Consider the following 12,222-nt stretch of genomic DNA (forward strand, 5'->3'; position numbering starts at 1 on the left):
GGACAAAGCAGGGTGATAAAGGCAGCCTGGAATATTATGTCATTTTGCAAAGAGGTTTCCCCTGGAATTATATTAAGCGCAATGAAATGCTTAGTTGTGTGTAAGAGCTGTGCAGAATAGTAAGATTCCCAAAAATCCTCACAACCTACGTCTGTAATATTAAGAGGATTCTCAGAAAACATGCCGATGCCATAGGTAAAAAAAAAAAATCACATTCCTTCTTGTCGACTAAGACTAATGTTAATTCAAGTCATACATAAGCAAACCTTTTTAACAGTGAGGGTTCAAGGCCTACCAGTCTCCCTTGAGAGCTCTGCCAAGCAACAACTGTCAGCTTACAGCAGCACAGAAGGCTATGGAATTATTATTTTTTAAGAAGACAGAGAATTAGTGAAACTATGAGAATAATCCCGTTCATTACGGAACAGAGCTCTCTACATCGTATTGCAATAATGTATTTAAAATGTTAACATTCTGCAGGGAAATGCGTCAAATGCATTAAGGCTCACATCTCTCATTTAAGGAATAGAAGGAAAAGCAAAGAAGCACCAAAATCTCTGGGATTTGTAAGGTTCCTATAAATAAACCCAACAGGCATTCTTGCTTCCCTTTAATATTACCCAGCAGAAAGACTTTATATCTGTTAAGTTGTGGGTGAACTTATCAGACGACACAGCGATTCTTCAAACAGCTCTTGTTTATTCACAGGCCAGAACAGAACTGGGCTGAAGGGTTCAGCTAGCCTGATTATATAGAGCTCCACTAGAACACAACAGTAACCATTTTCTGTAACTATCCAATCACTGAACGTCACTTTCAATCCCTTATTTGCATATGTGGACCTGAGTGAAAACTATCTACAGTATCCCCCTGCTGGCCCAGGGTGAGAACTTCAGTACATAACACCATCCATTGCTGTTTATTTCAAATGCAACATTAATGTATAGAATCAAGCACATGTGTTCATGGAAGGCAATGCCAATGGGGGCTTCCAGACCCATCGCTTACTGAATAATTGCCATGTCCTTTTCATTCAAATTCTTCAGGGCTTCCAAACGACATCATCCTCCATTTGCAGTTGTTTCAGATTTTTTTTCAGGCTAATCACTTTGAACTACTTTGTTCCGTATGACAGAAAACCTAATAAGTGAGAAAAAGGGAGCTTTCTTGCTCCACACCCTCTGTGTGAAAGCTGTATGGTGGGATATAAGAATAAAAACAACATCAAAAGAACCATATCATTGTAGAGTTGGAAGAGACCCTGAGGGTCATCTAGTCCAGCCCCCTGCGATGCAGGAATGTCAACTGGGTACTACATGACAGCTGGCCATCCAACCACAGCTAGTAGGACCAGTGGTCAGGGATGAAGGGAATTTTAGTCCAAAAACAGCTGGAGACCCAAGTTTGGGAAACAGTGGTCTAAAAGGACCCCCTATGTACATTAATCTTCAATATAAGCATTTTGCTATCGCAGTAATTCTATCCAAAGCACAATTAGATGTGGCAAAACTCACATTAGAAATTCCTTATAAGAGGCTAATTGAAAACCAGTTCAAACCCATGGTGACAGATTGTTAAAAGGCCTTAATTATGGCAGGTTCAGAAATCGGAGGAAATTAGCCACCAACAAGGACTGCATTCTCAGAACTGCAGGTTGAGATGTTTTCAAACTGTAGTCCACATCATCTGGACCTGATTTTAGTTCATCAAAGTCAGAAGAAAAAACCTGTTTTGCTGCCACAACCATCATTTCTGGCCATCTCATTACATGGAACGGTGAAGATACATCATGCCCATTGGCAGAAAAGCAACCAAAAATGACTAAGAGGCTTCAGGGATACGATCTATTAAAAAAGATGAAAAGCTCATTTCAGCTGTCATCAATATAAATACTCAAATCCTAGGCTTAAAGTCTGATCACAAGCAAATGGGATGTGATAACAGAGTAAAAACATTTAAAGGGTATAAATGCCTAGGATGGATGATTCTGCACTGCAATGGGATGGTGATGCATGGAGGGGTTAGACATCATTTCTTCGGGGGGGGGGGGGGACGACTAATATTGCCCATTCTCAGGTTGCTACATGTTCTCCACTTCTCTGAGCAAAAAGAAGTTCTTGGGGGAGGAAGAGGGGGTTTGTTTCCTTTGGCCAACAGAGCACTAGAGGCTCCTGTGTCACTGAAATAAATATAAATAAATATAAATTATTATTATTATTATTATTATTATTATTATTATTATTATTATTAATACCCCGCCCATCTGGCTGGGTTTCCCCAGCCACTCTGGGCAGCTTCCAACAAAACACTAAAATACAATAACCTATTAAACATTAAAAGCTTCCCTAAACAGGGCTGCCTTCAGATGTCTTCTAAAAGTTTGGTAGTTATTTTTCTTTTTGACATCTGGTGGGAGGGTGTTCCACAGGGCGGGTGCCACTTCCGAGAAGGCCCTCTGCCTGGTTCCCTGTAACTTGGCTTCTCGTAGCGAGGGAACCGCCAGAAGGCCCTCGGCGCCGGACCTCAGTGTCCGGGCAGAACGATGGAGGTGGAGATACTCCTTCAGGTATACTGGACCGAGGCTTTATATAGATCTTGGATCTAGGGCTTTAAAGGTCAGCACCAACACTTTGAATTGTGCTCGGAAACGTACTGGGAGCCAGTGTAGGTCTTTCAAGACCAGTGTTATATGGTCTCAGCGGCCGCTCCCAGTCAAGAGTCTAGCTGCCGCATTCTGGATTAATTGTAGTTTCTGGGTCACCTTCAAAGGTAGCCCCACATAGAGCGCATTGCAGTAATCCAAGCGGGAGATAACTAGAGCATGCACCACTCTGGAGAGGCAGTCCGCAGGCAGATAGGGTCTCAGCCTGTATACCAGATGGAGCTGGTAACCGGCTGCCCTGGACACAGATTTGACCTGTGCCTCCATGGACAGCTGTGAGTCCAAAATGACTCCCAGGCTGCGCACCTGGTGCTTCAGGAGCACAGTCACCCCATTCAGGACCAGGGAGTCCTCCATACCCGCCCGTCTCCTGTCCCTCAAAAACAGTACTTCTGTCTTGTCAGGATTCAACCTCAATCTGCTTCATTTACTAATAAACAAGCAGAGCCAGGGGTGAAGGAAGGGAGATGCAGTGGGTATGGGCTGCCCCGGGTGTCACAACTGAAGGGGGTGACAAAATGCCAGGCGGCGCTCACCGCGGGGCCTGCAGCGCACCCGAGCCATGCGTCTCTCCTGGGAGAGACACAGTGGCTTGGGCGCACGCAGGCTCCTCGCTGCCCAAACGGTCTGCCCGCTGCCCCCCCCAGCTGTAGGGCAGCTGAGTGGGAGGAGACAGGCAGACTCTGGAGCCCCCGTGGTGTGTCCCACCCCTGGACGCACTGCCCCAGGCGCCCAAGCAGCTTCCTCCGCCGCTAAGCAGAGCATAGTAGAAGGAAGTGAGCACCCCTGGAGCAGGCAGCAGTTCCTCAGATGACAACTTACGTAGCTGGCATCTCGGGCTGCACCCTCACTTTTAGCTGAGGCAAGTTAGGAAACTTTCAGCTCTTTCTCTTTTCACCCAAACTGCTGTTCCCCTCTCGCTTTCAAACATATACTCTGAGGTCCCATAATTGCAGATAAATTGCTCATCCAGGGAACCATCCGCCATTATTAAGAATCTCCTTTGTCATCCTTTCCCACACTGAGTGAAATCATGAACCCATCCTAGCTCTCCCTCTCAACATGCTGCCAGTTCCTCCTTCCTTTGTACTCTCCCAGTCTGGCTACTATCCCCTTTCCTGGATTGCCACAGCAACCATCTTCCACATCCACAGCTATTACCGAATAAACTGCACACATTAGTCATCAGAATTATTCAGGTTAATCACGGACCCAGAAAGTTAAATGTCTTTTAAGGGAGTTGAAAGGCTCTTTTTCAAGTGTTACAGTTCCATACAGTTGCTGGCCTTTCCACCGCACGGAAGAACACAACCCTTTAAAAAATAAAACGTATGTTTAAATAAATACAAATTAATAAAAGGTTCACGAAATGACACAGACAAAGGGCTAAAAAAGCGGTGCCACTTGGCACTAATTACATCATGCCCAATAATCTAACAGGTACCCTTGACAAATACAATTCCCACAGCAATCACAGTAGCAACGAGTACGCTATGTGAGTAAACATTTCATCTTGCCAGCTACAAAACACAGCAGTTTTGAGAGCTCGGGAAATATAATATCTTTGCCAGTAAAGTGCATTCTCTGGGAAACATAGGAATACTATGCGCAACAAATACACATTTATTACACAACTGCATGAACTGAACATGTTTGCATGAACTGAGACAACATTTCCTGTATTTATACAAAAGAGTTTCTACCTGGTAAACTGCCTTAAAATTAAGATGATTTAGGCTGCAACATCATGCTGTCAGTAGAACTTCTAAATAAAATCAGGATAATGTCTCACAACAACAAACCTTTTCAAACAGAGGGCTAGATCTGGCTCCCTTCAACTCCTGTTTCCAATTACTCTGTGGCAGGCATCGTTTTAGACATATTTAATTATATTTATTAATATATATATATATATATATACTGATGTTACCTTTTAGCGTCAAACCCTCCAAAGGCGGCTTCCAGTAATGCATCACACAACACATAGCCTCTCCTTGTAAGCAGCTGAGTTTTGTTAAATCCACCTAATGACCCAAAAGTGTCTTCTTTTTTTGACAATGATGAACTTAGTACAAGATAGTTCTGTTATGAATGTCTTTAATAGTGGTCAAATGCCTCTGCAATTTTAAATATGGAGAGCTGATCGCAGTGGCGGGGGGGGGGGTCGGTTTCCTTAGAAGTTCCCAAATATTCATATTCCCATCGCCACCAGTAGCAATGACTTGAACAGAAAGCTTCATGATATAAAGGAGGTGATGAAAGGAAAATTGAGGTCTGTGATGTTCCTTTCATGTACAGTTATAAGAGTAGGTGCAGGGAAAACATTTTATCTTTCTGCTTTCCAGATTTCTCTGTTTTCTCCTGCTTGAATAATATATCCTACAGAGAACCAGCAAAAGGTATTTATAGCACGGAACGCAGTAAGCCTGTTGCCAGGCCCTTTGTTCCTGTGAATCGTAGACTTGCATCGTGCTAGCTTTGCACAACAGCCTTGGAAACAGGAATTTAGTCACGGAGAAACCCAATTTTAGGGCCCAAACAGGCAGTTTTGATGGTCACGATATAAATAAAATTACTGAAATGGGGGTTTTATTACTTCTTTCACGTCTGAAGCTTTAATGAGTTTGTTTGTGTGCCCTCAGGGTGAAATGATGCCACAGGCAGAGGCCTACGTAAGTCCAAACACTGAAAGTGGTACTGTACTCGATTTCTGAAAGGTTTCAACTTTCCAGAGCATATGATATATTCCAAATATCTGTTCCCTAGCCATGCAGCTTCACCTCCTTCACCATTCCAAATTTTCATGCTGTCAGCGCTGCCCAAGGTCCCAGCTCACACAAGACCAACGCTGCTTCGTTCTTTAGTATAAAAGTCTTTATTGAAGTTCAGTTTCACTTCCACACGCGCAGCGTGCAACGCTACGTCTGTAACCTTAGACCGCCGAAGCTCCATCTGAATCTCCTCCCCCCTGACACCAGTTTAAGATTCTAGCCTTACTCCACCTCTTCCTCTGTTCCTTCCTTCTCTGGGTCCGCCTGCTAGTCGGGGTCTCACCCTTCCTAGACTCCTCTGACGCTGAGTCCCCTGACTCTTCCCCCTCCCTCCTTCGGGCTTTAGGACCTGGCTCCCAATCCGGGTTTTCTGCTGTCCCGTGCTCCTGCACATTTGAACTTGGCGCGCGCGCGCAGCCTCCCACTTTCCTTCTGACCGTTACACTTGTGTCACTGCTCCCTCCTTCGGGGAGGCTAGCTGGACCTGACCTTCCCTCCGTTTCCCCACTTTCCGATGGGGGCGTGGTCATCCCTGACTCATCTTCTCTCCCCGCTGGAGGAGAGGCTGGTCCTGACTCATGTGACTCTTCCCCCCCACTGCGCTCTGGTGGGGGAGCTGGTCCTGATCCTCCGCTGCTCCCTTGGGAGTCCCCGCTGGCCCCTTGTTTCTGGTGCGTCCCCCCTGGGGCCCCCTTGCCCTTACCATAGGCGCCCCCTTCTGGGAATCTTCTGATTCGCTGGAGAAGCTCATGGAATCTCTCGGGTTACTGTCATATTCCCCTACGCTCCCCTCGGATTCCTCTCCTCCGCTCTCTATTTGTTCTCTCCCCTGTGCTTCTGCTCCTGAGCCTCTGACACATGCGTTTTTAGTAGTCACTCAATCATTGTGGGTCTCAGCATCTTCTCTCTTTTGGGTAATTATCAAAGATACATCTAAGCGACTTTTCTTCATTGCAACTGTAGCTGTTATATTCTTTACAAAATCTGGAATAACTCCATAGAAGATTCCATTTAGACAGTGGGACTGCTCTGTTCACAAGTAAATGGTAGCAGAAAAGGAAAAGGCTGACAAAAAAGAATTGTAGGTTTTTACTGTACTCTTCAGCTACTTGTTCATGTCTCCTGTACTTCACCTCAGCTTTTAATGACTCCAAATAATCTTTCTCTCAGTTCCATTTTTAGCCTAAATTATAGCCCAATTAATCTTCTGTTTAAATAGGCTTTGGGGGTCACTATTGTTCTCCATACAATTGTTTGTGTGCACACAAACACCCACACCAAATGAGAAGAAAGACACTTTGGGGGCTCCCAGGTCAGGATTGATTGATTGATTGATTGATTGATTGATTGATTGATTGCAGTGTCCACATGCCATTCTGGCATCAAAATTTCAGCCTGCACCCCACCATCCTCAATTTACCTTGGATTTACCCTGGAAAAATCTGAAAAGCTACAAAATCCTGTTGTGGACACACTCACAGTGAAACACACACACACACACACACACACACACACACCAAGGGAGCAAGGCCTGAGTGAAGAAAGTGAAGAAACTGGACAGGATAATCATGTAATGGCCCAGTGGGGTGGAAAAGAAGAGTTTGGATTTGATATCCCGCTACCCGAAGGAGTCTCAAAGCAGCTAACAATCTCCCCTCTCCTCCCTACGCATGTTCTTCTGGGGGTTCTCCCACCTCACCCCCTGGAGCCAATTTGGGGGGTGGGGAGGGGAGGAAGGGGGGAAGGGGGGAAGCCCTATTGCTCTGGCAGAAGTCCTTGCATGACCTTCCACTAGGAGGACCAGTTAGCTGAATATGACCCTCCATATTCAGAGGTTTGCTGCCTCCAGTACTGGAGACAGAACATAACCACCATGGCTGATGGCCATTGATAGCCTTATCTTGAATTTGCCATATGTGTGGAGGACAGACACCCACCCACCAGGTCTCTGGTTCTGAGGTGCTGTAGCCACTACAGTGCAGTGTGGCTAAGAAACGTCCATGCAAATGAAGGCGCGAGGCTACGCAGAGACAGACTGTTTAAATTCCCAGTGACTCTCACCAATTCCTGTGGGGTGAAATAAATGGAGGTGGGACCCACGCCAGATACATAATTATGTCAACAGGAACAAGGACCAGAGGGCAGCCCTGCTTCATTAACATCTAGCATGTAAGTTAGAGATGGGGATGTTGTTGGACTCCAACTCCCATCAGCCCCAGGCAACATGGCCAACAAGCAGGGATGATGTGAGTTGGAGCCCAAACAACGCATGAAAAGCCCCAGTTTTCCCATTCCTCTTCAAAGTGGCTGCCTCTCACTCCTACAGGAAATGAATGAGGGCAAAGCCATCTTAAGGACCACCCCCCCCTCACACCCGTCCTGCTTGTCATGATGTGCATTTTGCTGGTCCTATATTAATTCCACTTCTGTTTATCTGAAGTGGAATTAAGATTATTAGCTGACTGCTTCAATAACAGACATTTCAGTACTAATACATAACTGTCAAGTATAACAACATCTGGCAGAGTTCTGTTTAGCCGGACAAATTGTTAAGAGTCAATGATTACAACCTGCAATAAACAGAGATTAGCAACTTATTATTGTACTGAATTAATGTTTTGCAGCTTTTAGGACCTGTGTGGGCTGACTGTTCCACTGAAATGTTTCAGTGCCATGGAAACGCCGGTAGATATTTTCTCTTAATTGCATGAATGGCTGACAGATAACAGTGCAGCACTGTGGAATTAAGTCCTTGATTGCTGGTGAATTGTGCCCAGAGTGGGGAGCAAAGAGAGCTGCGCACTGAATTGGCATGAAGGAAGGCCACAGCTTGGTTGCAAACGTACAGACATCCAAACAGCTGGGCTCCACCAAGACACAGGCAGACCTGAGGTTCCAGTTGCCTTAGACCAAGTCAGAACACTGGTCCATATATCATAGCATTGCCTCCAAGGTTTCAGGCAGGAGTCTTTCTGAGCCTGACCTGAAGATGCCAGGGATTGAATGCAGATGCTCTGTTGCTGAACTACGGGCTTCCCCTGTACTAATGTGCTTTTTTTTCTTTTTTAAAAAAAATGTTTAGGGGTACTCTCATTTTGACTCAAGAAAATCACCATTTCATAGTTTGAATCAGGAAAAATAAATACAGTAAATGGACAAAAGTACAAAGATTCATAAAATGTTTAGGGGTGTGCGTAGCTCTGCGTAGGCCCCCCCCCCCAGAAAAAAGCACTGAATGTAACCCAGCCTACAAGCTTTCGATAGCATAACAGGGAGGCAGTTTATTACTCAGGAAAGAGCACACCAAGATCCCTGGCAAGTAGCTGGAATACCTTGCGTGGTATTATTCAGTTTGCTGACAAACAGAAAGTCATCCAGGTAATAGGGAATGTGACCAAGCCCTTTTTTTCCCCACAAAGAAAATCAAATATTTAATAGCAGCTTCCAGAAGGGGAGGAGTCCACATGTATTTGGAGCAGATATGCACAGCAAAGAAGAAAAACCACTGGCATCCGAGGGGTGCGGGGGGCACAAGGATCTCAAAACTGCTCCAACAGAGTTGTCTGCATGCACTCAGGATCAAGCCCCATAACTCAAGTTTGCTCTGGGGTTGATTTTAAAGTGCAAGCTTGTTTGTGCATCATCTCACTCACACAAAACAATGGCATGGTTAGTTGTCCTGTGTCCCAGCATTTTAGATACCAACTTTTATTAAATAAAGTTACCCTATGTAAATCAACATTAAAAAACCTTTTTGACAGTCACTGGGAAAGAAGGTGAACGTTTTGAATGCAGCACAAGTTATCGAGCAACCCCATGGATGTGACTTTGTTGTAGCAGTACTTCCCTCAAAAAGAATTCTAACAAGGTAAAGCCTGCAGAACCACAGGAAGCAACCAGAAGCCATTTATATATTAAAAAATCATACATGTAAAATTCACTGTCCCAGAACTGGGTTGTGAGTCCTGGAAGACTTGCTCCCTGCCTTGCAGACCTTTTTTTCACCTAGCTGGGAGAACAGGGCCCTGACTGACTCCAGCTACAAAACTTGAGGCTTCTGAACAGAATATTGGGCCGGGGTATTGTTTATGGAGGTTGTGGTGTGGGTTGTTACTGTTAATTTTTTGTACCTTCATTTTGGATCTTGTGATTTGGGTCTTATGATTTATGTGGAAATTGTTCAATTTGGTCGTGTACTTTTTGATGTTTTGTCTGTTGTTTATGACCGCTTGTGTTATATTTGTAGCTATATAATTTTAAATGCCTTGAGCATGGCTTTAACTTTAGAAAGGCAACATACAAACAAAATGATTGATTGAAGAAGCTCACATTAGTTACAGTGCCTCTTTGAAAAGCGGGTCTGACATCATAGTTCTTTACACTCAAAACTTTTGTGTTTAGCGAGTCCAGGTGCCTAAAAGTAGAATTTCTAAGGATAAAGGGGGGGGGGGAATCAGCATGGATCTTCAAATCACCGGGCCTGTGCAGCTCAAACTCCCAACTGGGAAAGTAAAGATTAATATAAATACAGCATGACTTGGTCTGATCATTGAGTAAAAGAGTGTTAATTCCCTCTGCAGCTAATGCTCAATCTGAATTCAAATCATTATAGCTCAATCAGCTCCCATGCCTAATAACAGCAGTATTAATGTCCCCAAACCAGTAATATTAACATTAATAATTGGCGTTATTAGCACATGTCAAAGGGAGAACTACATTCCTTGGATTGCAAGCCAAGCTCAGTTAAGGAACAAGACCTTATAGCCAAGAGAAAGTCTCTGGTAACAAGAAACTTATTCTTAGTACCCTTTAAATGAGAATTGTTTTTCCCCCTAATGGTTACCATGAAGCTTTACGCCCCCAGAAACTGTTCTCTGACTAGATGGATGTGGGTAGTTTGGCACACTTCCGTAGCATTACTCAAATCTGTTGGATTTTATTTTCACCTCATTACATTACTCTTACCATCTTCGACAGTTCTCATATTTTAAATTCATTTGTAGTCTAAATTTAGACCTGTCGAAAGTGGAGAAACCGAGGTTTGGGGGGGGAGTATGCCTCAAAACCAACTTAATTATAACCGCATATATTGTCATAAATTTTCATAACACTGTATAAAAGCTTATATAAGCACCTTCCTGATAAATAACAAAGAGCAGCAGGAATAGACGATATACAAGGAACGGGTAAAAAGGGGGGAAAGTGTTCCTTCTGTCATAGATCTTCTTAAAAAAAAATCTATTGAAAATACCAGATTAACTGAAATATGGACTTTAATTTGTCAGGAGGATTTCATCAATCCCCATATTGGAAGATAAGAAATAATTCTTTACTTAAAACAAAAGAGGAAGTTTTTCTCTGGTCTATGTGTTAAGTTGTGGGTGAACATATCAGACAACAGCGATTCTTCAAACAGCTCTTGTTTATTCACAGGCCAGAACAGAACTGAACAGAAGGGTTCAGTCAGCCTGCTTATACAGAGCTCCAGTACAATGTAACTGTAACAACTTTCTAAAACTATCCAATCACTGAACGTCACTTTCACTCCCTTATTTGCATAACTATCTACAGTATCCCCCTGCTGGCCCAGGGTGAGAACTTCAGTACATAACACTATGTGTCTTAATTCTCTTGCTTATTTTATGAGCCTAGTAATCATTGGTGGTCTAGATCCAAGCCAAACTCTCAACTCTCACTATGAAGTTGTCCTGCCCTTCCCCATTCCTGCTATGGAACTGCCCTGCCCCACCTCCCATTGTACTGAAACTTATCAGCAGTCTGCTTTGGATGGTGGCTGTGATCACAGCAGCATCTCACCCAGTGGGGCAGAGCCACAGCCACCACTACCAGTTGCATATACTGGCCAGGGAAGAGTGAGGCAGAGATGATGTCCTAACTCGCTACCTCTCCCCGCCACCAACCTCAAAGTGGGTTTAAGTCAGGCATAGCCAGACTTGGCCCTCTGGATGTTTTGGGACTAAAACTCCCATCATCTCTAGCTGACAGGACCAGTGGTCAGGGATGATGGGAATTGTAGTCCCAAAACATCTGGAGGGCCCAGTTTGGCCATGCCTGATTTAAGTGAAACAAGTTACATGGCAAAACTAGACCAAGATATAAGCTACAAACTAGGTGCGCAGCAGAATCGGATCAATCCCAGGCTGAAGTGGGATGTTTTGGGCAGCAGAGATCTTCTGAAATGCCTTGTGTTATTTTGTCAGGTTTTGGGGGATCTGATCCCTCCCACGGTGGCAGTCAAGAAGCAGATAAACCAGAAGAATTCTTACCAAGTCTTTTGTTTAGTATTCACAGAGAGCATTATCTTAGATAATGGCGTTGCTCCGGGTAAAGTCCCACCCCCTCCGTCTCTACTATTATACATCATCCCTGCACCAGCTGATCTGTGCTTTCTGCCTCTAAGCTTTCTGTTCTTCTACTCTCAATGCACGCCAGGTCCTGGGAGAGGGGGGGTCAGGAATGCTTTCTAAAGACACTGAGTCTGTCAGCTGTTTCTCCCCTGGTGCGTCTTCTTCCTGCTGCCCCTCTCCTAATATTTCCCAGCTTCTCCCCTCTGCAGCCTCTGAACTACAACCTTCTGCAAACCACTGTTTGTAAATCTATACTGTCCTCCTCTTCTCAGGAAGGTTCAGGAAGAGGGGGGTGGTCCATCCATTTCTCCTCAGTCCAGCCCCGACGTGCTTTGGATGCACAGATAATAGAAAAAATGCTGCATACAACTTTGCTGCACAAGTGCAGGACTGTGATGGCCTGGGATTCGGACTTGGAGGC

This window comes from Podarcis raffonei, chromosome 6 (genome assembly GCF_027172205.1).
Source record: "Podarcis raffonei isolate rPodRaf1 chromosome 6, rPodRaf1.pri, whole genome shotgun sequence".
Classification (NCBI taxonomy): Eukaryota; Metazoa; Chordata; class Lepidosauria; order Squamata; family Lacertidae; genus Podarcis; species Podarcis raffonei.